At 46.4% G+C, this 12,547-nt stretch overlaps 4 non-coding genes across 4 annotated transcripts; 1 reads left to right on the forward strand and 3 right to left on the reverse strand.

The window, feature by feature from the left end:
• Positions 1-794: 794 nt before the first annotated feature.
• Positions 795-866, reverse strand: TRNAM-CAU. The gene has a single exon. It is a non-coding gene; the product is annotated as a tRNA-Met (tRNA).
• Positions 867-6,122: 5,256 nt separating this feature from the next.
• Positions 6,123-6,204, reverse strand: TRNAS-AGA. Its single transcript has one exon. It is a non-coding gene; the product is annotated as a tRNA-Ser (tRNA).
• Positions 6,205-10,619: 4,415 nt separating this feature from the next.
• On the reverse strand, positions 10,620-10,701 carry TRNAS-AGA. The gene has a single exon. It is a non-coding gene; the product is annotated as a tRNA-Ser (tRNA).
• Positions 10,702-12,465: 1,764 nt separating this feature from the next.
• Positions 12,466-12,547, forward strand: TRNAS-UGA. Its single transcript has one exon. It is a non-coding gene; the product is annotated as a tRNA-Ser (tRNA).

Here is a 12,547-nt window from a genome sequence, read left to right on the forward strand (position 1 = left end):
CGAAGCAGGCAAACATTTGCGGAGGGAGCACGAGGTCCTGGGAGGAAGGAGCAGCGCCCCGCGGGTGGGAAGACACAGGATCAGGAGTCCGCCTGACGCCTTTTTGGCCTGGGGCGGCGGATCAGAAGTCCCGGGCTCCTCACCGGGTCCCTCTTGGTCCCTTATCTGAATCAGAGAAAAGAGGTCGAAGCTCCTTCTGTGGGCTGTTCCAGTCGGCGAGGACCACCTCCCTTAAATCCAAATCCTGGACCTTTTGCTTGCGCCCCCGAACCCCCACTCTGTCTCCGGGGTTCCCTGGGTCCGCGCGCTCGCAGGTGCGGCCCTCGCCTGCCGTTCCGCCCCCCTCCTCTCGGGTCCCCCTTTTCCCCCGCGCTGGCCACCTGCTCCTCCGTCTCCCTTCCGAGCGACCCCGCGCGGAGACTCCCGCCTCTCCACGTCGGCCCCCAATGCTCCCCTCCGCGGGTGACCGTGACTTCATCCCGCTCCAGGGGTGCAAGCCCCTGGCGGCGAAGCAAGCCCCTGGCGCCATCCTGCTCCCCCTAGGGTTCTTTGATTCATCGTGATGTTGGAGCCCGAGTCGGGCAGGCAGCGCGGGAGGGGGCAGGCGAGATGCAAGACCAGTAAAACAGCAGAAGCCTCTTTCCTGTGGTTCTGGGAGCTAGGAACGCCGCAGGGCGAAAACCAGGTCATCCCGTCGCAGGGGGGTGAGAAGGCTTGACTTCGCCGGAGGACTCGTTCTGGGGATGTGGGGGAGGAAGGAGAGTCCGAACTCCCAGGGCAACAATAAGGGAAGCTAGCAGAGGATGGTTTCGATCCATCGACCTCTGGGTTATGGGCCCAGCACGCTTCCGCTGCGCCACTCTGCTCATGCCAAGAATGGCCTTCCTGCTTATCCGGTTTAATGCTCAGCCTCTTGCCGCACCCCCTACTACATCTCTCCAGTTGCTTTTCCGTCTTCTCTCCACTCTTCTTTCCTTCCGTCAAGATCCTCCAGGCGTGCCTCATCCCAGGGTCACAGTCCGCGTTACTGTCACACAAGCTCCAGCTCCGGGCTGCACACATCTCCAGTCCTTTCTTGGCGAGGTTGCCAAGCATCCCTTTGGGGCTGGGAATTGTGATGCCCAGGACGTCAACTTTCCAGACGAGAACCGGGCCAACCTTCCAAAACCACTCCGGAGTCGCCTTCGCTCTGAACCAAAGCCCTTTCTCTGGAATTCCTTCTTGGTCCTCCAACCGATCGCCTTTCCTCGTTTCCCTCCTCCTGAGCCCGCACTCCGGTTTATCAGCAAAAGCGGACTGTGTGTGTGAGACCTTTAGTGATCCACACCCCCAACTGGCGCGGGAGTCCTTCGCTTTGCTGCTCTCGATGACTGCAGATCCCAAAGTAAACCCCCTACTTCCAAGGCCCCCTCGCGGGGTCCAGAGCCACCTGCCGTTGCCTGCACCCAGACCTGGTGCAGGCCACCGCTCTGCTCCCCACTTCCAGACCTCTGGTCATAGGGCAGGAGGCTTCGCGCCTGCCTCCACTCGTCACTTGTCACTCGGACACCGAGAAACTCCAGCATGAAGACGGGAGGCTCTAGTGACTCCACAGGCAGCCAAGGCTCCTGGGGATTTAAGAAACTGGAAATGACAGCTCCGGGGGGAGAGACAGGCCCATCACAAGACGATTTTACCCAAACTTGGGGCAAGTTTCCCCTGATGCAGGCTCGGTTTGTCCCACCTTCCAACCTCTGAGGTTGCAGCTGATGCTTTCCTCCTTCACCCCCTTTTGATGCCCTTCCAAATTCTGCAGGTTTCTCGCCTTCTCTGGTAGATTCTCTACTTTCTGCTGTTTCCCCATGGCCTGCCCCAGAAGCTGCAGATCTAGTGCTCACAGCCCAAGACAGAATGTTGGGGGTGAGGGGTGCAGGGGGAGAAGGTCCTCACTCGAGTAGCGGGGACTCATCTCCCAAGTTCTCTCAAGCAGTACGAGAACGCCCCAGACTCCTTATAGAAGAGGAGCCCTTGGCCCATGGCCCTGAGCGCCAGTCACCATGACTCCCAAAATCTCCTCCCTGGAAACGAAACGTTTCAAGCCGAGACCTTCTGAAAAGGCTTTGTGGAAATTCAACCAGAGACTTTGCCATTGCCCATCAAGTCTATGAAGCTAAGCCCAGCACCCGTTCTTAGCTTGACTGACAACCCATTTTTTGGCTTTTTGGCTTCGAATTTAGAAGCCTGCTTTTTCTCCTGATGGTGGCACTAGAGCTGGAATGCACAAGAAGGGCTATAACCTACAGGTTTATAGCTGGAGAGCCCAGTTTTTTCCCCTGGGCACTGAAGAGTTCAGGCCCTCCAGTTCCACAGCGGAGGCATTGAACTTTGCTCTTCTGCCTCACTCCAGCCTGCTTCCTGTTTAGATTTTATTCCCCCCACCCCCGCCCCGTTATCACTTTTGGCAGGGAGGTGAGTTTATCTTGGACTCAGTGATCCTCTGCCTTGGTCTTTATCTTATCTTTCCAGGTGCAAAAACTTAGAGTCATCACTTGATCCAGAGAAAATTGGGCTTCAGAGGACTGCTTTTTTATTATATACACATGTATATATATATATATTACTAAATATATATAAAATATATAAAATACATATATTTTATATGTAATACATATATTTTATATATATTTAGTTTATATATAAAATAAAATACACGTATTTTATATATATTTAGTGTATATATATATATATATATATACACATATTATATATGAGACACAGGAGATGGAAATTCCTGTATTTAAATAAGTAGAGTTAAATTAAAAAAAAAAACAACTGTTGAATTCGATCCAGCATGATAACTCAGTGGAACAAAGTAATTGTCTCGAACCTTCACTCTCTCCCAATGAGGTGAAATAACACATTAAAACATATATTGGAAGCCAAAATTTCTTACTCTTTTACGTAACTGGTCATATAGATTTCCATCATGCTGCTATAACAAACTGGCATGTTGTACTTGGTCCCAGAATTGGCAAGACTCCTTAATTTGACCTGATTTCCAGCCTCCTACCTGGTCGGCCTCTGACGGTCATCAGTCATCGGTGTGCTACACTCCAAACTGCAAACTAGGACAAACTCTGAGAGAAGTGGGGAGACAGGCTGCACCAAAAAAATAAACACTCCACAACCGTGAGAGATGGTGGAGAATATGGACATGTAGTCCTGCTGTGAGATGGTGTAAAAAGATTTCCAAACTCTAAATGACCCATAGTTCTCGATTCTTTGAATCAACTGTGGAACATAATGGAATATTCTGCAGCGGAGAATAGGAGCGAGGCGTGTTTCTCTGTACTGATGTGGATTACATCTGTGGTATGTGTAGACACGTGTCCTCGCTATAACTGCAGACTCGCGCGCAGCTGCAAGAAATGATAAAGAGAAAACGCTTTACCGCGGCTCCCCCAATGGTAACATCTTGGCTCCTTACACTATCACGGTGGGATACTGACACTGATACGGTCCTCCAATCTTATTTTGATCCCCCCCATTTCCAGAATGTTGTAGCGGTGGAATTACACAAACTATAACATTTTGAGGCTGGCTTCTTTTCAGTGTAATTCCCCAGAAAGGCATCCAAGCTGCCACATGTAGCTTAGCTCACCCCTCTGCGCTGCTGAGGAGAATTCCGACGTGCTGAGCCACTCACCCCACGATACAGATTGTTTCCAGTTTAGGGCTATGCTGGGTAAAGATGTTGGGAAAAAATGACATGTAGATCTTAGTGGGAACAGAAGTTTCTGTGTTTTTAGACTAAATATCCAAGAGTGGTATTTATTACTGGATTATCTGATAATTTCCTGTTTAGTTTTGTAAGAAATTGCCAAGCCATTTTCCTGACTCCCTGTACCATTTTACATTCCCCCCCGTCGTCGGTGTACTAGTGACTGAGTTTCCCGCATCCTCTCGAGAAGGGGTGTTGTCATGACTTTTGTTTTGTCCATTCTGATGGGTGTAGGGTGATATCTTACTGTGGTTTTAGTTTCTATTTCCCTAACGGCTAACGGTGTTGAACATTTTCTCACGCGCTTATTTGCCATCTGTGTGCCATCGTGGGTGAAATGTTGAAATGTCTCTTCATGGCTTTTATCCATTTTCTGACTGAGTGTTGGCTTTCTTTTTAAATCTGTTCAGTTCTGGGAATTGTGTGCGCTGACTGTTGTCACCTATGTGATTTACAAATATCTTTTCCCAACTTGTAGCTTGTTTTTTTCAACGGCTTCATAGTATCTTTTGCAGAAAAAAGGTTTTCATTTTGAAGGGATCTGATTTAACTCTTTTCCTTTTAAGCGTTGAGCTTCAGGTGTCAGGTCAACAGAATCTGCCTGACCCCGGGTCCTGAAGATCTGCTATGTTATTTTCTAAAAGTTTTATAATTGTACTGTTCAGTCTGTGATTCATTTTAATTTTTGTGCACAGAATGAGGCATAGGTCAGTGTGGATTTTATTTTTGTTGTGTTTCATTGCTGGGTTTTGTTTTGTTTTTGTTTCTGTTTTTACCTATGGACGTTGTCAAAAAGACAATTCCTCCTCTGTTGAAATTTTCTTCTGGTCTATTGTGAAAAGTCAGTTGGACACATTTCTACGGGTTAGTGTATATTTTTAAGGGAAAGAAAAAAAAACAAGATGAACACTGTGTATGTGCTTGTACTATTCATTTAAAAGGGTGTCTTAGATATTAAGGTTCTTTTTTTTTTTTAAGAATTTTATTTATTTATTTGACAGACAGAGATCACAAGTATGCAGAGACAGGTGGGGAGGCGGCGGAAGCAGGTTCCCAGCTCAGCAAAGAGCCCTATGCTTCCGATCCCGATCCCAGGACCCTGAGGTCATGACCGGAGCTGAAGGCAGAGGCTTGACCCATCCAGCCACCCAGGCGCAGCACCCCCCCCCCCCCACTTTGTTTTTTTGAAAGAAGGGTCTGTCTTCTGCTCAGGTCCTCATCCCAGGGTCCTCGGAGATGAGGGGAGCTCAGGCTCCCTGCTCAACGGGGAGTCTGCCTCTCCCTCTCCCTCTGCCCCTCCCCCGCTCATGCTCTCTCAAATAAATAAATAAAATCTTAAAAAAATAAAAATACAGAGTGGACTGAATATTATGCACACATAACTCTGGATAGTTGTACAAAAACTCATTTCACTGTGGAGGGAAATTGAGCAGCTAGAGTACATAGATAGAAAGGACATTTTCCCCCACTGCATGTATCCCAATATCATTTGAGCTTCATATCATGATTATTATGTTTAAAATAGTTTAAATATCAAAATTCTTAACAGGCAATGAAAATACACTTTATGCCAGTTGATTACAGCTTTATTTTGAACCTTGATTTCCAGTTACATGGAAGCAAATGATTTTACTATCTTCGGATAGCATTATTTCTGGCCCTTCTTTACTTACTTGTCCCATAAACAGGCTGGGGTTGTGTTAAACAAGCACAGAATTCCAGATCAGCCTCACACAGATACATGGAACTATGAGCGGATTGGGAGATAGCAAGGAAACAGTTGGGATGCGAGAAAGGAAATCGTTGAAAAGGTGACAGTCTAGGGCACCTGAGTGGCTCAATCCTTAAGCATTTGCCTTCAGTTCAGGTCCTGCTCTCAAGGTCCTTGCTTGGCGGGAAGCCTGTTTCCTCCCTTTCCCACTTCCCCTGCTGTGTTCCCCCCTCACTGTGCCTCTCTCTGTAAAATAAATAATTATTATTTTTTTAAAGTCACAGTCTGGTGGAGAAGCAAGCATTCCCACTTTCTTTCTTTTTGAAAGAGTTGCCTTCAAGCAGGATTTTGATAGCCTGAAACACCACAGTATCTCTGAAATTTGGACTCTTTTTGGGAGAAAAGAAAACATTAGGACTCCGTTCAAACCTACTAAATGATACAGTAATTATGATTTCTTTTTTCTTCCAGATTGAGAGACTCCATCATAGGCCAGTTAATCCCAAGACCAAAACAGCGAAGTTTAGTAAATGAGCATACATCGCTTATAGTTCAGGTACAATTCATGTTTCTTCTGACTTGAAGCAATGAGGCATTTCAAAGCAACGAGGCATGTCAAAGCAACCTGCAAGATCAAGATGTCAAAATGCCCGTAGTCGGCAGGATTCGAACCTGCGCGGGGAAACCCCAATGGATTTCTAGTCCATCGCCTTAACCACTCGGCCACGACTACCCAATGAAGCCTTCTCCTGATCAAATAAATAGCCATACGTACCTCGGCTCTCCGTAGGATCAAACTGCACACCGTAAAGTGTATTTGTGGCCGATCTTCCCTATCCTTTAACATCATCTGAATGACAATCAGGCTGTTGCACCACATTGGCAACTAACACCCTTTTCTCAGAACTGGAAGGACTCCTTATTCTGACAGATGGTTGGAATGAGATCAGCTTCTGAGGAAGAGTCATGAGACACATCCCACAGCTGGAACGAGCTTGAACATTCCCTGCAGGATTACATGCAATGGTTATGATTTTTAAAAACTGGAGTGAAAAGGTTATGTACATGCATATATTTTAACTCTGGAAGGTTTTACCAGACCTGGCTTCATTCAGGTTGCTGGTGTGGATGGAAATGAAATAGCTGAGCTTGTGGGTTGCAGGGAGGTTTTAGTTTTCCCTATATATTCATCAAAATAACTTGATTTTTACTATCATTATTATTTATGGATTTTCCTTTATCCTGTTTATATATTTGGAATTGATGATCAAATGGTAAGTCTATGTTTAATCTTTTGCAGAACTGCCAGACTGTTTTCCAACCTGAATGCTCCATTGTCATTTCCACCAGGAAATGGTTCTGATTTACCCATATCCTCACCAACACTTGTTATTGTATGGCATTTTCATTAAAACTATCCTAATGGGCGTGAAGTGGTATCTCATTGTGGTTTTGATTTGCATCTCCCAAATGACTAATGATGGCAAGCATTTTCTCCTGTGCTTATCACCAATTTTTATACCTTTCTTAGAGAACCGTCTATTTCTGTCCTTTGCTCATTTTTTTCCTTTGCTCATTTTTAATGGGTTCTTTGTCTCTCCCTTGAGTTGTAAAAGTTCTTAATAAACTCTAGAAGCAAGCCCCTTATCAGATAGTGTTTTGCAAATATTTTCTCCTATTCTTTTGATTGTCTTTTATTTTCTTGATAGTGTTTTTTTGAGGCACTAAGGCTTTTCATTTTGATGAAGTCTGCTTTAGCTGCCCTCTTTTGTTGCTTGTGCCTGTGGTGTCAGATCTAAGAATCACTGCCCAATCTGAGGTCATGATTTTCCCAGTGTTCCCTTCTAAAAGTTTTATGATATTAGACCCTATGTCTTTGACCCATTTTAGTTAATCTGTGTGCATTGTGTGAGGTAAGGGTCTAATTCCATTCTTTTGCACGTGGTTCTCTAGTTTTCCCGAGATGATTTGTTGATGAGATATTCTATCCCCACTGAAGAGTCTTGGCACTTCTTATCAGTTGGCCATAGACCTATAGCTTTATTTCTGGGCTCTTGATTCTATCTCATTGATCTCACTGTCTTGATTGTCATGATCTTGTGGTTAGTTTTGAGGGTGGGAAGTGAGTCCTTCTTTTTCTTCTTTTTCAAGATTGTTCTGGATATTCTGGGTCCCTTGAAATTCCATGGGAATTTTAGGATCACCTCGTCAGTTTCTACAGAGAAGTCAGCTAGCGTTCTGATCGCGCAGATCAGTTGAGGGAGAAGCGCCATCATAACCATGTGAACGTGCAGTCCATGACATGACACGTCTTTATCTTCACCTCTTTCAACAGCGTTCTGTGGTTTTCTGAGTATAAGTTTTGTACTTCCTTTCTTAAATTTATTCCTGAGTATTTTATTCTTCCTGATGCTGTTTTAAGTGGAAGTATTTTTTTGACCCTTTTTTTCCTTCCCTATGAAACACGATGAGTCTGTCTAAAGATTCCCAGATGTGCATATTAAGTGCTAAGAGATGTCAGGGATGAAATTGCCTAGTATGGCCTCTGTAGACAAAAACAAACAAACAAACAAACCCCACGAACAGAAAAACAAACTGAAATAACCCGCAAGTCTTTGAACTCAGATGGCTGGCTTCAGAGGGCAGAGTGCTCACCATTACACCAGGGAACAGTTTTGGTTAAAGAGTCTCTGTCATTCGATTCACGATGTCATAAAACTCCATTTCTGAATGGATTTAATCTCATTGACTGGGGTATAGTAACCCAAAGTTAAGACAAAGAACATGTCCCTGCTCCTGTGATTTGTGTCCACCAGGAGGGCTGCTCTGTACGCACACAATTAAGAAAGTCAACCCAGGAAGAGTGTGAGTAAATTGCTAAAGACTGGAAGCATGGGAGTGCCTGCCCTGCTGGGTTGGTCAGTAGACTCTGTGACTGGGAATCTCAGGGTTGTGAGTTTGAGCCCCACACTGGGTGTAGAGATGACTTAAAAATAAAATCTTAATTTTAAAAAAACCCTGAAAGTATAATGGCAGAGTTGAAGTGGAAAGTGAAAATACAACTCAAACCTCTCATTTTTAGGTGAATGGGATTTGAAGATGCTGCTTGGAAGAAACTGTTGGTCCGTGTGTTTTATAGACAAGAGGCAGCCTGTGGGACTCGATCCTTAAATTAGAGCCTGTTTGTCTCGACATGATGGTGTGATATAAGAGAAAAAAAAGAGAGAGAACGTTTGCCAATGTTCTTAGCAACATGGACCAGGGAAGTCCTGGAAAGTCATTTCCTTTAGGAGGACTTGGGCCTGTTTTGGTCTGTGAACACTGGAAGGATACGTGGGCTTGGCAGTGAGCCTTGTGATTTCCAATAAAGCTCTCTTCCCTGGTGTGGCTGTGAGCATGACTTTGTCATCGGGAAGACAGGTGTTGGACTCATGTTAGACGGAATTTGTTTAGAGCTAACGTATCTCCTCGTAGTCATTTTATGTGTTTTCCAAAACAGAGTGAGCAAACTCTTCTCATTCAGTGGTCATGAAATTATTATTATTTTTTAAAGACTTTATTTATTTATTTGTCAGAGAGAGAGGAGCAAGAGTGAGCACAGGCAGACAGAGAGGCAGGCAGAGGCAGAGGGAGAAGCAGGCTACCTGCCAAGCAAGAAGCCCCATGTGGGAAGGATCCCAGGACGCTGGGATCATGACCTGAGCTGAAGGCAGCTGCTTAACCAACTGAGCCACCCAGGCGTCCCTGGTCAGGAAACTATTAAGAAAGAAATTATTAACTTATTTTTGGTTCGAACTCCCGTGGTATGTAAAATAACACTTAATCTCTCACAGAGAGAGGTTCCTGACACAAAACCGACAATGGTAGAGACCACGTCAGGGAATTCACAGATTCTGCTGGAGATCGCAGACACCAGGCTGAGAACCATGTGCATTTCAGAATCTCCTACATGTCACGCAACCTAAGCTTCACCACCAGCAAACTGTAATTAAAGACAAAGTTGCTGAAGAAGTGTCATGTGTCTAATAGGTCTATGTGAGTCATCAACCTCAACTTTATGAATTACGAGGCTAAAGCACACCCATGCCTGAAGCCAAAATTCTAGTCAAACCAGTTCTTGGAATTCTCTCAACTTTTTCAGAGGACTCGTGGGTGTGAGTTCCTCAGCACACAGGTCTGGAACACTAAAATAAGGTGCACGTGTCCACACACACACACACACACACAATAAGGCACAGGTAGGTCCATGGAGTGGAATGGAATTCTGTCCCCTTAACTTCCACCCCTTCTCAACCCTAACTCTATGGTGTCTGCTGAGAAGAAGCCCTTAATCTGTAATACTCGGCCTTTCCTTTCGAAGAAAGAAGCATGGAAGAGAGAAAGAGATGCTAGGCAACATCTGGTCTCTTAAAACTTAATGAATTTTCTGGGTTCTGTGTTTCCCGTTTACTGCAATTGCCACTTAGAGGTGGCCCTTTCCACTTGGAGGTCATAGATACTCCATAAGTAACATCTTATTTAGGATGCTCTGTTGCTTCTGAAGGAGTAACAGATGTAGCAAAGAGAATAGAAAAGTTTCTTAAAGTACATAAGTTTTTAGTACCTCTCATTACCACTGTCCTGGACCCCAGGACAAGCCACCCCAGTGAGACATCTTCAACTTTGTTCCACAAAGAAAAAACATTTACCTAATTTCTTTAGCTGTGTCCTCGTTTGCTATCAATACCATGTGGATTTGTGGCTTGAGGACCGTGGCTATGAATTGTGGCTTTCATCTGCATTTGATCCAGAATTTGCTGGAATTTCCTTTTCTAGGTGGCAAGGACATACAGGGCTGAAGATCCCAGATAACAGGTCCGATTCCAGAAGGCAGCACTGCTGCGGCATCTCCTTTAAGAAGAGCTGCCTGGATGGCAGCAAACAGGAAAGCATCAGAAAGCCTGGGCTCTACTTTGCGGAAAGCCAGCCCTGTGGGGGCTGGGGCGGAGTTCCTTCTGGAAAAAACTACTGGAAAAAGCGCGCGGATGTGTGGCTGTTTGGGGAAACTGCGGAGTCTTTGAGCCGCCCTGTAAAGAGCAAGGCTGGGCAAGGGCCACATCTCTCAGGGGTGATGAGACAAGAAGTGGCGTCCCCAAAGAGGGGAGCCGCCGTAGTCGGCAGGATTCGAACCTGCGCGGGGAGACCCCAATGGATTTCTAGTCCATCGCCTTAACCACTCGGCCACGACTACGTACGAGCTGTCAGCCTCATTAGCATAAGCAGCCTCTTCCGAAGGTCCCATTTGCCAGACAAAGTGCATTTGCTGTTGGTGGCTCTTACTGATGGCTGTCATTCCGGGGAGTGGCCTGCGGTTGTGGCAACGCGGCCCAGTTGCCCTGCCTCCTCCTCCTGGAAGGCCTCCTTCCTCTCAGGGCCCCGCTGGGAGGAGATGGAGCAGGAGACCTCCCGGGAGCCCAGCTTCTGATGAGGACCCAGGAGATCCCCCAACACAGGCTCTAGCATTCGCTGGGGAATTGTGAGGGTAGCCCCGATTTGAACACCTCCAAATGAACAACGATTTTTAAAAAAAAGTTTTGGGTTGGGTAAGGGGATGAGGTAACTGGGTGATGGGGATTAAGAAGGGAGGGCACATGACGCGATGAACGCTGGGTGTTCTATGCGACTGAGGAATCACGAAACTCTACCTCTGAGACTAGTAAGATACTGAATGTTAATGAAATTAACTTAAATAAAATTCTTTGTTTAAAAAAAGAAAAAAATAAGTTTTGGGTTATCCATATAATGGAAGATCTTGTAGCAGTCTTTTAGAAAACTCACAATCATTTGATTTAAAGGATTGTCCCACCTTTTAAAACTTCCTTTTTTTTCATCCGTATGCAGGCATAAATAGGGAGCAGACCCCGAATAAAGGACAATAAAGTTCAAAATAAATTTACTGGGTTAAACATTATAAACCCTTTCTGAGCCTAATGGAAGTCTATAGCAAATGCCATAGAAAACGGACTAGAATACAGTGAGGGGAACATCATCGTTACTGAACCCTAAAGGAAAACAGATGTGAAAGAGCTTTAACTCTCAGAGGAGTATATCCGGCCTCAATCCTGGGGGTCACATTCCTTTTGTATGTGAGATTCTGTCTAAATCTACCAGTTTATGCCCTGTCTAAATCTACCAGTACATGCTTCCATGCCTAGGATCCGGAGAGAGGTCTGTGGTTTTAGGGTTTCTGACATTCCATAGAACGGGATCGGTCCGGGTGGTACCCTCCTTATCCCAGTCTGGTAAACCAGAGAGTCTCTGTCCCCAGAATCATCTCTATAATTTGGCTCTATCTATTGCAACATTTGTGTGTTTTCATTTCCTTTTTGCGCCTCTCCGTGCTGCGCAGGGCGGAGCGCAGGGCCTTGGAGACCGAGTGCGCTCGGAGCGCCCCTTTCCCCTGCGCGGAACCACGGTGCGGCCCATCCTGTCCCCGAGGGATCGCAGACCTCCCCGCCGGGGCTTTTGAGGTCAGGACAGAAACTAGGCCCCCGCCTCCCTCTCAGCCCCAGAACGGCTTAATGGTTCTTTTGGAAGAACCAGTCCAATGCCACCGAATAGAGTCCTCATTTCGATTTTATCCCCGAAGCCAACAAGACATTCCACACCTCCCACGAGCCTTTTTTTCCATCCCTCTGCCGCCTGCGTTTGCGAACTTGACGTTGTTCAGGGCTCACTTTCAGCCCGGCTGGCCTTCCTCAGGATCCCGAGCACCAGGTGTGACCGTGGTGGCCGCGGGTGGCCGTAGCCAGGGGACCAGACCCCGCGCCCCAGGCACTTGACTTCCCGGTCTTCAGTCCCGGAGCCTGTAGTGGCCCCCGCGACGACCCGGCTGGCTCTTGATGTGCTGGGGGTGGGCTCCTTCGTTCTCCAGGGAGAGACCGCACCTACCATGGGCGAGACTCCCAGCGGCCCCCAGTGGTTCACCCCAGCTCTTTACACTGGTGCCAGGCAAGTAGTCGTGGCCGAGTGGTTAAGGCGATGGACTTGAAATCCATTGGGGTCTCCCCGCGCAGGTTCGAATCCTGCCGACTACG

The sequence above is a fragment of the Mustela erminea genome, chromosome 4 (assembly GCF_009829155.1).
Source record: "Mustela erminea isolate mMusErm1 chromosome 4, mMusErm1.Pri, whole genome shotgun sequence".
In the NCBI taxonomy this organism is placed as follows: domain Eukaryota; kingdom Metazoa; phylum Chordata; class Mammalia; order Carnivora; family Mustelidae; genus Mustela; species Mustela erminea.